Here is a 12,996-nt window from a genome sequence, read left to right on the forward strand (position 1 = left end):
TATATTATTGTACAAGTTCATGGATGTACTGTACTTAGTTGTGTATTCATTTTTCTGTTTGAAAAGGGTGTATGTGAACTTACATCTTTATCCAACTTTTCTGTTTTTAATTCAGCACTAGTGCCATCATCATCTTCAGTGACTTTAATCTGAAATAAATATTAGAAATGGAACCAATAACAGAAAACCTTTAGTAGTTTAATTTCTTCGGTATTTACGGCAGTTAAAGTGTAAATCGACATTTGATTTCGTTTGGATTTATTTCATATTTAAAATGAATCTTATACATAAAATTTTGTCCATTAAAAGGGATATTTAATACATGAATTATACAAAGCATAAAACTTATTTCCACTGTGGTCCATTTATATTTGACGAGATCACGCAAGTATTTTGTTGAACATACTTGGTAATACATTCTTGATTACATGTGTTTTCAGGCATGGAGACAACGCGTTGTTTTTGTGTAATTGTGCTATGACATCATCACTTTATGAGGTCGCCCAACGTTATTTGAGATGCCAAGGAAAGACCCGTTACGCTCGTCTTGTATATATTTGCATACATTAGCATCGGAGTAGATGTAATTCACATTTTCTTTTTGGCATCTTGGCAGACGATGATTTTAAACTACCTTGTCAAGTTTATCAGGTAAAATTTCAATGATGTAATTTTAGAGCTATATTTGTTTGGGTAAATAATTCAAGCTTTCTTTAGTTCAACGCGTGGAGAAAAAGGCAGAGAGGGAAAGAGAGAGCTTGGGGGATCCAGGGAAAATCGATATGATTCGTCAAAAAAGCGTTTCATTTTTAGTGTGTGCCCGTGTCAGTGAGTCTTAATTGGTCGTGCATTATATGAAAGGAAACATTATTTTACGTGAAAAACGCTTTAAATTGTAGCACTTTTTATAACGCAAAATATTCACTGAGTTAAATGAAAGTGTTGTGATTGTGAAACACTATATGATGGTTGTGGGCTGTCTTGAAGAAGCGCCATCCAGGTGTCAGCACACGCTGAGGAAGCGCGTGATATGAATTAAGAAGCACTCGACTTCGAGACACCGGACAGAACACACCTTGGGCGTCAAATCCACAATCTGCGAGCATTCCTTGACCAATACCATATCTACTTAATTATACCACTATAGCTGACATTCAGCAATAGTGTCATAGTAGATATTGATCATGGAGCGGTTGTGAAGACGTACCAGGATTCCTATGAGTGGAATATAAGGTAAGCGGTCTATGCCCCTGATCAGGGCGTGACAGCCGCCTTTTTGTGCATCACTGCTAGTTAGACTGTAGTTATCACAAGAATAAGTGACTTTAGCCACTCGGGTTCACTTCATTTGGCGACAAGGAAAATCGAGCCCGTTTCCTGTTCTTTGATCAATTTTTGGTGCAAGAAATTTTTAAATTCCTTTGTCTGCCGCCAAATTTGGATAGGTGGGGGGGGGGGGGGGGGGGGGGGGAGGGGGGGGGAGTGAAAGTGTGCAGGGGTGGCAATACTTTTTATTATCCAACATACCCTTGTACGTCCATTTGGTGGTATATGAAAGTAATAATTTTGGTTACTAAATTTAAAGATTAAAAGGGAATTCTTTCATCTAAATTTAATTATAAAGTAATCTCACTTATTCTTGGGGATAACATGAGGCCCCCCAGACTAATTGGTAGTGATCCCTCAATATATACTGCTATCATCTGTTATTTAAAGGTAAGGGTTTATTTTTATAAAATTTATCTTAGAATTTACCATATTAGGAGATTCATTCAGGGAATAGTTTCTTATTTCTTTGTTTAGGGTGAAGTTTTTCGGGGAATTTTGAATCAATTTTTGAGGGAAGGTATTTTTGGGTTTACATTTATTTTCAATTTTTTACAAAATTTTATGGTCAAAAGCAAACATTTGACTTCATTTATTGTATTTCCGGCTACATTTAGCCCAAGAACAGACAGCAGTATATATTCACATTGCCCATTCCATTGTCTTTTACAAAATACCCCTCAGCCCTATTTTTGACCTTTTCCCTGACCTTCTCATCTCAGTGAATCTGAAAGTTCCGGATCACTAGAAGTCGGGTCTTCTGATTAACTCGCACACTAATTGGGGACAGGAAGTGCCTCTTTTACAGAAATTTGCTGGGTTAGTGTGACCTTTGACTTGTCAAGTTATAACATTGTCAATGGGATCTAAGGTAAATCTTAACAGCTACCTATGATGAGCTAATTAGAGTGCCTGGTATAGGTCAAAAACACGCTGAAGCTCTTTAAGATTTCAGGAGTAATAATAAGGTATCTTCTCGGATGAGCACAAAAAATTTGGTCAAAACTAAATCTAAAATGTTGCCCTATTTTTATTCTTCAAGACCATTAATATTTTAAAGGGGCAAAACCCAAACACATTATTTCTCCCCAACCTCATCCATTTATGATGCCTAAACCTGTCCACAAAGAGCTAATGCAATGTCCCACATCTATTGATTTCTCATTCTCTGATGTTACAAGTAATGAATAAATAGCTGAAATTTATCAAGTATTAAAGTAAAGACTCTAGAAAATGAGAAAGAAATACAGTTACAAGTCTGGTTTGTGAAATTAATTTAAGCTACGGATTTAATAAATGCCTCCGTTTCAAATAAATTAGTTTGGCAATTTACCTCAAGAGAATTTCGACGTTTTCACATGAATAACATCCCTATATGCCCCCTCATCGTGGCAGTACATGTCCCACATAATTACTTCATTCCACCGTTACTATCCAGCATCACAACTCTACACACAGGATAGTTTACTCTGGATAAAAAAAACAACAACATTCAAAACACTATTCTTTAAATTATCTTAAAAAATTATAGTTAATACAACTTCTTTAAATAAACATCAGGATGCAATGTTTACACATCCTTTTACTCGTCATTCAAGATATTCACAGGTAATGTCTCTGGTTAAATATGGTCAATCTTCTAACTGTGAGAACAAAATGACCGTCTACTAAAGACATCTGTGAATATCTTTTGAAAAATCAATCTGTGGCCCTGGTACAAGGCTGGAGGGGATGCAAGAACATGCAGAGATGACCCCCATTTGAAACATGGAACATTGAAAATGCGACGGCGAGGTGTGTAAAGTGGCTTCTCTATCGCAATTGGCTACACCTTAGTACCATACAGTGCTAAAAGGTTGGCACAAACTAGCGTTAGTTTGTACAGAACGATACACAGTCACAGCCCGTCTCACATCCAACCCCTTTCTTCATTAAAATATGTTTTTATTCTATTTCATTTCACTCTATTGAATTTGGGGGAATGGCTATATCTAAAAATTGTTTTTTCTACCTTGATAAATTTTACCTAACTTAGGCTAAGTCTAAATGTTTACTTCTTTAGATTTATGCTGAATCTTATTTAAAAGCCCATATTATTACAGACCTTAAAAATGAACATTATGAAGTGTTAAAACTTGCGTTTCCTCAAAATAGCGTTACACTTTCCTATTAGTCAACCCCGTAACTTCTATTAGTCAAAAAGAAAAATGAACTACCGTTTTATCTAATAAATCTTATCTTAAAACCACATTATTCCTTTCCCTTAATGTCTACTTGCAAAGAAATGTGTATACCCTACCGTGTGAGGAAAACATTGACGTAACACCTCAAAGCCGCATTCTGATTGGCTAATCAGCTGGGTTTGATCAAACACATTTTTGACCGCCTGCCAAATGCAACAACATAAACAAATCGATCAATAAGCCTTAGCCAGTCCATACTACAGTGCACGCTCAGATTAAAACTGGGCCTTTGCAACGTGAATATCGACCTGGCCATCAACGCAGGCCTGATAACCGTATACTGTGTTATGCAGGTTTCACGTTAAAGAGTACTGGCCATTGTGAAGGGGTTGACCCGTTACTGGACGCACCTGTTAACGGACTACGGGCGTTCCTTAGTCGAGAACACTTCACCCGTAACTTGTGGAATTCAAGAATGGGGAAAAGGTAAGACTTACGTTTGTGTTTTTCACAACAACCGAGTGTTCTGTATTCAGTTTAAGTGTTGCACCCATATCATCACCGCGTTGCTGTGGAATACACGCTGAATTGCGGTATATTTGCCGCTGTAATTCGAGAAATGGGAGTGAAATCGAAGGAGAAGAAAAAGAGGTAATGTTAAAGGTATGAACACGAGAGAGAGAGAGAGAGAATAGGGACCTAACAAATAACAAATGGGTCTTAAAGGTGTAGTTAATATTCGGCAGCCAAATGTGTTCGTGATTGTTGTGTATGCGTGTCTCATAAAGATGGCAGATCATGGTGATAGGTGATCAATCATTCCCATTTTCAGGCCATTTACATGTAACAGTAGAGGTTTTTTTAATCTAAGCTTAGACAGCACAATGCAGCAAGTCGCCACTGTTTTCGCTTTTTAGTCGCTGCGTGGGACGGCTATCGATTGAAATGAAACATAGCAGCACAACAGCGCAGAGCAAATTGACATCCCAAATCACGTATTATTAAGACGCACTTATGCTTTTGTATCAAGCCGAGATACTTAAAGCTAGAACAAATGAGCCGTAGCATGAAGTAAGATTAGGACCAAGTAGTAGGCTATTTATCTATGCCTTGATTATATAAGTTAACGGGTGTTGTATATTAGTAGTCGAATGTTCGCCCTGTTATCCATCCTAGGACGGTTTGTTTACTCTGTTCCGCCATTTTCAATTTACCTGTAAACATGTGTGTATTTGGTAAGAGTGGCTTGATTAGGTCAGTGCTTCCTGCAGTGCACTAATAGCACACACACACACACACACACACAATCACGATCTTTCACGCACCTCTCTCTCATTCTCTTTCTCCCTTTGTGTGTGTGTGTGTGTGTGTGAGAGAGAGAGAGAGAGAGAGAATAGATGGATGTTTTGCGCAGAGACGAGTACACTTAGATGTATAAATAGACTTAAGAGGTCATGCTGATGTAGGCATGTATCTTACCTCAGGTGTAAGGATAAGAGGTCAGAAACCTAGAGCTTTCCTTTCGTCGGGTCTGAAGAGAAAATTAAGCTTTTCAGCAGGTAAACATCGCCCTGAGTACCACGGATCACTGAAGACGCACAGGCCCGTAGCCAGGGGGGATTCGGAAAGAACTGCCCCTTTTGCTGGGAAAAGGTCCACTCTGGGTAAAATTTGATCAAGGTACATGAAGTTTTTATGGGAAAAGGTCCACTTTTTCAGAAAAAGAACCCCACTTTTGAAATTGTTGGCTACGGGCCTGACGCACCTCTCTGCTATCAGCACGCCTTTAACGTTCTCAGTGCCCCGCGAAATTCCGGGTGATAACTATGAAAGTCGTCTCAGTTTTATACACCTGATATTTTCATCTGAATGGAAAATTCACAAATCAGGCTGCGTGAAGTTGTTGTCAGCAATGGCAAACACTGAACACACACTGAGAGAAGGCTTTTACTTTATATAGAATCGAGTGAGAATATATAGGGAAAAAACTCGAAGATAAGTGGGCATGAATGATAGCAAATCCAAGGAGGTGAAACACTGTTCGGGGGAGGGTGGGGGAAGATCACGCGCTACTCTCAAGTTTAGGTTCCCAGTTTTCCCCCATTCTCCCCAACCTCCTCCCCCCATAATATACATGACAATTTTCGATCCTTGTGTCCTACATATTCAAATTGTCTAGCGAAAAATAGCAAACATTTTACCCCCCCCCCCCCCTCCCATCTCTCGTTAAAACAAGATCCTGCATTCGACAGAGAGGAACTTGTGCTAGAACTTCCTGTCCAACAGTATATTCTGGCTCGGTCCATTTTAATTGTCATAAAATAAGACGTGTTTGTGAACCACTAGACGTCACTAATAGCTAGGCACGTTTGCTTGACACTTGAGAACTAAGGACTTGAGGTTGGAAGGTTATATTATGTTTGGTCAGAGCTTCATCATCCTATGACATTTGTCTTTATTACAGAGTTTTGTTAAGATGACTAAATTAGTCATAATGAGATTAATTATTGGAAAAACTTACAACTCTGCCGTGTTTACGACAACGATTCATTGCTTCGCTACTAATTCCGGCCCAATCGACATTGATTATCGCCAATTAAGGAACCGGACTAATCGTAAAATGCAGGTCAAAGATCGGAACCAGGTTAGGCCTACAATAATCAATTTTTAAAACTTTTGGCATAAAATGTGAGCTGCCTGTGACCCTAATAATCGTTACAAAGAAAAAACATCGATAAAAGATGAAGGTGAAAGTCGACTGGAATAAAAGGACGCTCTAGACGAGCGCCATGAAAGCAGCTTGCTGAAATACGCATCCGCCAAGCTGGGGACCCAAGGACCACGCCTTTAACTATATGTAGTTCGTGTGAACAAAATAGAAACTGTTATCTAATAGTGACAATCCAGTTTTGGTGTTTGCAGTAATTATATCGAAAACGTGAAGTCGAGTCAGTCCAATGGGAGACCCGTCATTACTGAAACGGTGAATTGGAGGAGGGGGATAGAGTAAACCACGTGGTCCTTTCTCCCCCCCCCCCCCCCCAAAATATGGTGAAAATAGTAAAAAAAAAAAAAAACTTGCGCTGGTTTCTGTAAGACAAGCACGAATCTGACTTTTCTCACGTAACACTGTATTAAACTAAGTAGTTGTATATAACCCCATTTTGAAACATTTACACATCTGACTTTTTCTAGTAAAACATTTCTCGTGAAGTATTTGTATAGAAGTCCGTACTTTAATCCGATCTAGACAGTGAGTAAAAGTACATTACAAACTCGTATTGAAATTTATTTTTATAAATGCCTTCACTCTTTCACCACTGGGCAACAACTGAATTTATTTCCAACCGAGAAGCAAATGGTGTTGAATAAATCACCAGAAAACTGTAGTAGTTTAGCTCTTATCCCAGCGTTCTTTCAGTGCAAGACAATATATCAGGCTCGTTAAAACTTGGCTTTGTTACCAAACAAATAAAATGAATGCTGGAAAGTCGCATTACGGTTATTTTCCAATACATTGGCACAGCGTGAATTCATAACTTCCACGGAATTGCTTTGTTAGCAATGCTTTCAAGTGTCGATTTCAATGATTATAAAATATTGCTTTACTTCGTGTCAGATAATACATTGTTGTAAATAGCTGAAAAGGATAAATCCTTAATAATAAAAAAATATAAGAAATGTGAGGCGTTTAAAAATTTTAAGTAATTGCCGTACACTCGTCTTTCGGGCACTTATTCTCTACGGATATCAAGTTAACGCTTAACACGGTAGAATTACGCCTTGCAGTTTGGCTGAAGTGCACTTAATGGGTATTTTTTACAGGAGGGAAATGCGAGATAGGATCGTGGTACTGTGTATTTCCCTATCGATCAGACTGCGCGTTAGACCTTTGTGAAAGCTAAAAAAATCATTGGCAGTCTGGAGAAGAGAACTACAGCAACATTTATAGGTGTACAGTGCGTGTTAGTCCTTTATTTAGTTAATAATAATGATAGTTTCCTAGAAATTCCTTCAATTGTTTCTTTTTCACTGTATTAAACTTTATCCAGGAGCGGAGAAAATTACTTCGGGTTCTAATTTTTTTAAATAAATCCACCATCAAGAGTTAAATTTGCCAGTCCTACCCCGAATACGAGATCGATTCTAAAGTCAAAAAAAAAAAAAAAAAAAAAAAAAACTGAACTCGTATAGATCGTTATTCGTTGAATGGCTTTGTATGTTTTAATCTGGTGGGTCAGGAAGAAGTATCGAAATTTGAAGGAAAAAAAAAACAAATAGAACCTATAAGGCTGGGCCTTGTTAGCCCAAAATTTTGTATTGTAGATCAAACATTTAATTGTCCTGCGTAACTTTTATCCATATTAATCATCTTTAATAAATTAAAAAGCCATGTCTTATTTATTACAAAAGAGGTCCAGTGTTAAAACTAAATCGACGCACTGCCGTTTTTTTTTTTTTTTTTTTTTTTTTTTTTTAGCCTTGGCAGACTTACTAGGTTTTGGTCTAAAAGATTAGACCAGTCTTTGGGCTGAAGTTCTTTAGTGAAAACCAGCCGCGGCTGAGATTTGTCGATAACATTCCTTTCAGCAAGTCATTGAAAGTACTTCAAAAGTATATTTAGCATGACTGAGGGTATGATACGCTGAATTTGTGTCTAGTTCCCATTTCACTTAAAAAGGTTAATTTGTTTCTACTCGGTTTACAAGGTGCAATTGATATTTGACAAATGATGCATGACGAGAGAGAGAGAGAGGGGGGGGGAGGGAGGGGTGGTATGTTCCCCTGGCGTACAGTATTTTTGTAACACACTACTATCTCACACTGTGATCAGAGAATAGATGTTAAGTATTATGTCTCGAGAGAGTTCATTCAAAATAATAAGAAAAAAGTAAACACAAGTGCAAAGCACTTGAAAAATAGTTGTTTGATGTTAAGTTATAGGTAAATAGCGACTCATGGTTAATACTGGTGTAGATGGTATGTAGTTTATTATTATTATTATTATTATTATTATTATTATTATTATTATTATAAATTTTAAGCAGCAGATCTAGTTTTCATCGAAAAGCGGTATTGAAAAAATATTTAATTTGGGTTTAGGAGATGACACTCCACCTGCGTCTTTTTCATGGTCAGTCAGAAATATGGTAAAGAAACGGGTTGAAAATTGTCTTTGTTATGGTGATCAAAATCGAAAATTAAATAAAACCTTTTCATAGACAGTTAAGGTATTGGACACAACAGTTAAAGAGATTATCAGATTGGATGATGTCTGTTTCTCTCTCTCTCTCTCTCTCTCTTTTTCTCTGTCTCCTTTTCTCTTTTGCTCTCTTTCTTTCTCACTCTTTCCCCTCTCTCTCTCTCTCTTTCTGTGTCCATTTGTCTCTTTCTCTATCTCTAATAATAATAATAATAAAGATTAATTTTTTATTAATAATTTTTTATCCCCAGCAATGATTCTTACTGAAATAAACTATTTGATTGTTTTTATGCAACGATAAGATATCTCTTATAACACCAGAAGATGAATATAAGTAGACTGATATAGTGCAGCTGATCAAATGATGTTTTAACTGCAAGAAAGTGTACTATTGTGTATATTCAACAGTGAGTGCAGCTAAGTACAGGCAGGCGGAAAGAGCCCATTTTTAAAGTAAGCCTTGACATCAGTGTAGGTTTTTCGCAACAAGTGGTTTCAATACACAATACAATTGAATCTCCTTGATCGCAGAGTTGAAGATCATGTAACCCAAAACGTGTAACACTAAGTTTACGTTGCTCCAAACAAAACAAAACAACGCGTGTATGGGAAGAAACGGCTGGCGAGTGGTGGTATTTCGAAAGCCGCTAAATAGGACGTGCTTTTTTTTTCTTGGCATTAACTGGTAACAAGTTTAGTTTATTTAGGCACATATAGAGTGAGGAAGATTATAAAAAGGGGAGATTTGCGGAGACTGGTGTATTCCCTACAGCATTGTTGGCAAATATCATTAGTTATACTTACGAAAATTCGCTATAGGAAACCTACAGGACACTACAGGACTCAATAGGGCGTCCTATAAGAGCCAATTCAGAACAGATGATCCGGGGACTAACTGATCCGCCGATTAAATATGGCCGACACCACTTAAAAAGCGAGCTGCTGATTCCCTGATGGTCTCCCCGCCTCCACACGCGCCGTCGCTTTAGGGGCCTAGCAAATAAACCTCGGAGCCGAAATTGAATCCGTTTAATGGAGGACGGGGAGACCATCAAGGAATTAGCGGCATTGCTTTTAAAGTGGGGTCGGCTATATTTAGTCGGCGGATCAGTTAGTTCGTGCATCATCTGTTCTGAACGCGCTCTAAGAAACGCGTCTTATACTCCATTCACACTAGCACTTTTAACCGCGGTCAAGGCCTGACCTCGGTCCTATCGCGGTTAACTTTTCTAACGTGAACGGACAACGTAGCCCTGACCGCGGTCGAAAAAAAAAACCCAGATCGGGAGGTGGGTATGATCGGAGTAAACTCCTGACGGCGGTCAAGACCGGATGTCTACATATGAAGCGCACGCGCACAAGTGTTTCGTCATTTGAGCTCCGCATGCTTGACAGGAAGTTCGCTTGCTGAGTTTCTACCGCTACTGATCGCTGCCGGTGTCAGTGTGAACGCGGTTTGGACGCGGTTTGGTTGACCGCGGTTTAATCGGAGTTAACTCGACCGCGGTTAACGTTCTAATGTGAATGGCCTATTAGGGCGCATTCAGAACAGCGGACTAACAGATCCGCAGATAAAGTTGGCCGACCCACTTAAATGCTTGTTGCGTAATCCCCGCGGGAAATCTATTCAGTTTTTAGTCAGGACTTAAGCGGCAAGCTTTTAAGGGAGTCGCTGTATTTTATCCGCTGATCTGTTAGTCCGCTGTTCTAAGGCTTCGTTCACATGAAAAATCTGTTTTCTAAAAATCTATTTTCTATTCGCGGTATCCTGTGATCACGGTCTGTGCCCTGAATACCCCTGCGGCGTAATTACTGGCAGCGCGAGCTAGTTACTTCCAAAGCTGTAATTAATTCTCGGCTCCGCTCGGAGTGATCACAAGATACCGCGAATAGAAAATGGATTTTTAGAAAATACATTTTTCATGTGAACGGAGTCTAAATGTGTTCTTAGTGATGATTGATACTTGGGGTGCGAATCAATGTTATTGTATAGATTTCAGAAAGGCACTGAAAGAATGCCGGGGGCTTGTATTATCAAACAACTTACAAGCTTTCAGTGAGAAAGACAGGAGACGATGATTGACATACAACGTAGATTACAATATCAAAATACCGTCCAAAAGAAACCCAGTCGCGGATATATAGATGAAGCGTTTTAATCCCAGCCAGACATGTATCAGCGCGTGACTGATTCTTTTATTATTAAAAAAAAAGAAAAAAATATTTAGTATGAGATCTGGCTGAGAGATTAAGTCACAACTGTTATTGTGATGTAATCGCATTACAGAGTTAGATTATATGGGTATTTAGTTATTGATCGACTGAGAGTCATATATCCTGTTGACTCGCGTTGCCAACAGGTGTTTCCTTGCGTGCTTTTCACCTGTTGAAAGCTACATGTTGTCTATAGCTTGGGTGAAGAGTGGGATTCCTGTGTATTAATGTCAGCACAAAGAAATTAGCAATGAAATTACAGTGAAGATAAACTGGTAAGCCAATGGTACCGTAATTTTCATCTCTCTCTCTCTCTCTCTCTCTCTCTCTCTCTCTCACACACACACACACACACACACACAAAGACAGATGCACACATGCAGCGTTACATGATAGCATTTTAAGTTTTGTCACGATTTGACATTTCAAACAACACACTGTGGTTGACTCGATGCCGCGTGGGTTAAAAAATCCATTCTTTCAAGTTTCGTGTCCACTTGATAGTATGATCTAGTGTTTGAGTTTGGGTCAGGAAATAGAAATATTATCGGTGCCGAAACATGATGCTGTTGTTTTTATCATTGTAACAGTTACAACATGCTGTGTGTTATACTGTACGCGACAACTTCCAGTGACCACGGTTATTCTCTGAAAAGCGCTTGGGTTTGAATTAGAATTGTTTTCCTGCCCGTAGAATTAAATTTGTAAAAATACTCAACAGCGCGTTTTAATAGGGCAGGTATGGCTTTGCTAGGTAATGACTAATAGTGTTATTTATGTAAATACAAGCATTCCGTTGACATAGTAATACATCAAGTTATCAATACAGTATTTAATAACCAATTAATATGTTATTCGTATGTCACGTGCAGGGGATGTCTTAGATCAAGGCACATATTATGATACTTACAGGTGTGGCAAATGAGATGTGCTTGTATTCATTACCTGTGATTTGTAAAATGCATCAGAGGATGATACTTTTAAAGATGTTTAATGTTTAAAGAAAAGACATGTAGATTGATTTAGTAATATTTAGTAAAGAAATGTTAAATTAAAGGTGGGCTTCATTTGTGCCTTGATCTAAGACATCTGCACATGCCATACAAACAAACTGGCAGCTTGGCCAATTAACTTGGTCATTTAACTTACCCATTATGCTGTTAAAAATGCAAAGACAACAAAGAATGGGCCCAGCCAGGGTGTAATAAACATGGGGTCTGGGCTTTTTATGCATGGGACTAGATTTGGTCCGGGCCTTTGACATATATATATATATATATATATATATATATATATATATATATATATATATATATATATATATATATAAACACAACCACGTCTTACATTTGTAAATAATTTTTGATTTAATTGGATAATGCGCTGTTGTTGTTGTTGTTGTTGGTCACTTGCAGGTGAAGGAGTAAAATGACCGCTATCACCTGTCATGATACTGACCGCTCTTTGTGCTAGCACGGATCAAAAATAAAGTTCTTTTTAGCCTCGTTGTCACTGTAAAGGTGGCAAACTGTTAACGTGTTGCAAACGAGACTGTCAAACGGAAATGAAGTAATTTCCGATGCCCGCCACTTGACCCTTTATTACTTAGGCGTTTTAAGGCTATCAGCTTCCTCTATCTTAACTCAGAAAAACAACTTTGATCATGGTCAGCGTTCAAGAGAAACAAGATTTTGTCTAGAAGAAAGGAATCCTTTTCAAGCTTTACGACTGAAGAACATAGAGTGTACGTGGAGTGACGAAGTTAGTAATACCTATTGAGCATGCATTGTGGTGAGTATTTGGCATTTGCTGGTGAACGGTGTATTGGGCAGATAACGAGCCTAGGGACTAAATGTGACAATAACAGACTTAATGAGGGTTTAGATGACGTATATTCGCGAAGGATTTGAGATCATTTGTCATTTTAAGGTGGGAGTGACAGTCACGGTCATACATGCATAAATGTTCAGCAATCTTAAAAGAACTGACATCTGAAAAATCCGGATTTTTCAAATTCGAATTTCTGGTGAAAAAAATCCGATTCGCTTGCTTGTTCACACACGCGAAGTG

At 38.3% G+C, this 12,996-nt stretch overlaps 1 protein-coding gene across 1 annotated transcript in view; it reads left to right on the forward strand.

Annotated features, from left to right (window-relative positions):
* Positions 1-3,733: 3,733 nt before the first annotated feature.
* The window catches only part of LOC106150397 (uncharacterized), a 53,662-nt gene continuing 44,399 nt past the window's right edge, over positions 3,734-12,996 (forward strand). The window contains exon 1 of the mRNA XM_013523179.2: positions 3,734-3,995. The gene's annotated coding sequence lies outside the window, so the exon portion shown is untranslated. The remainder of the gene's footprint in view (positions 3,996-12,996) is intronic.

Source organism: Lingula anatina, chromosome 8 (assembly GCF_051362555.1).
Source record: "Lingula anatina isolate TDL-2025a chromosome 8, LinAna3.0, whole genome shotgun sequence".
Lineage (NCBI taxonomy): Eukaryota > Metazoa > Brachiopoda > Lingulata > Lingulida > Lingulidae > Lingula > Lingula anatina.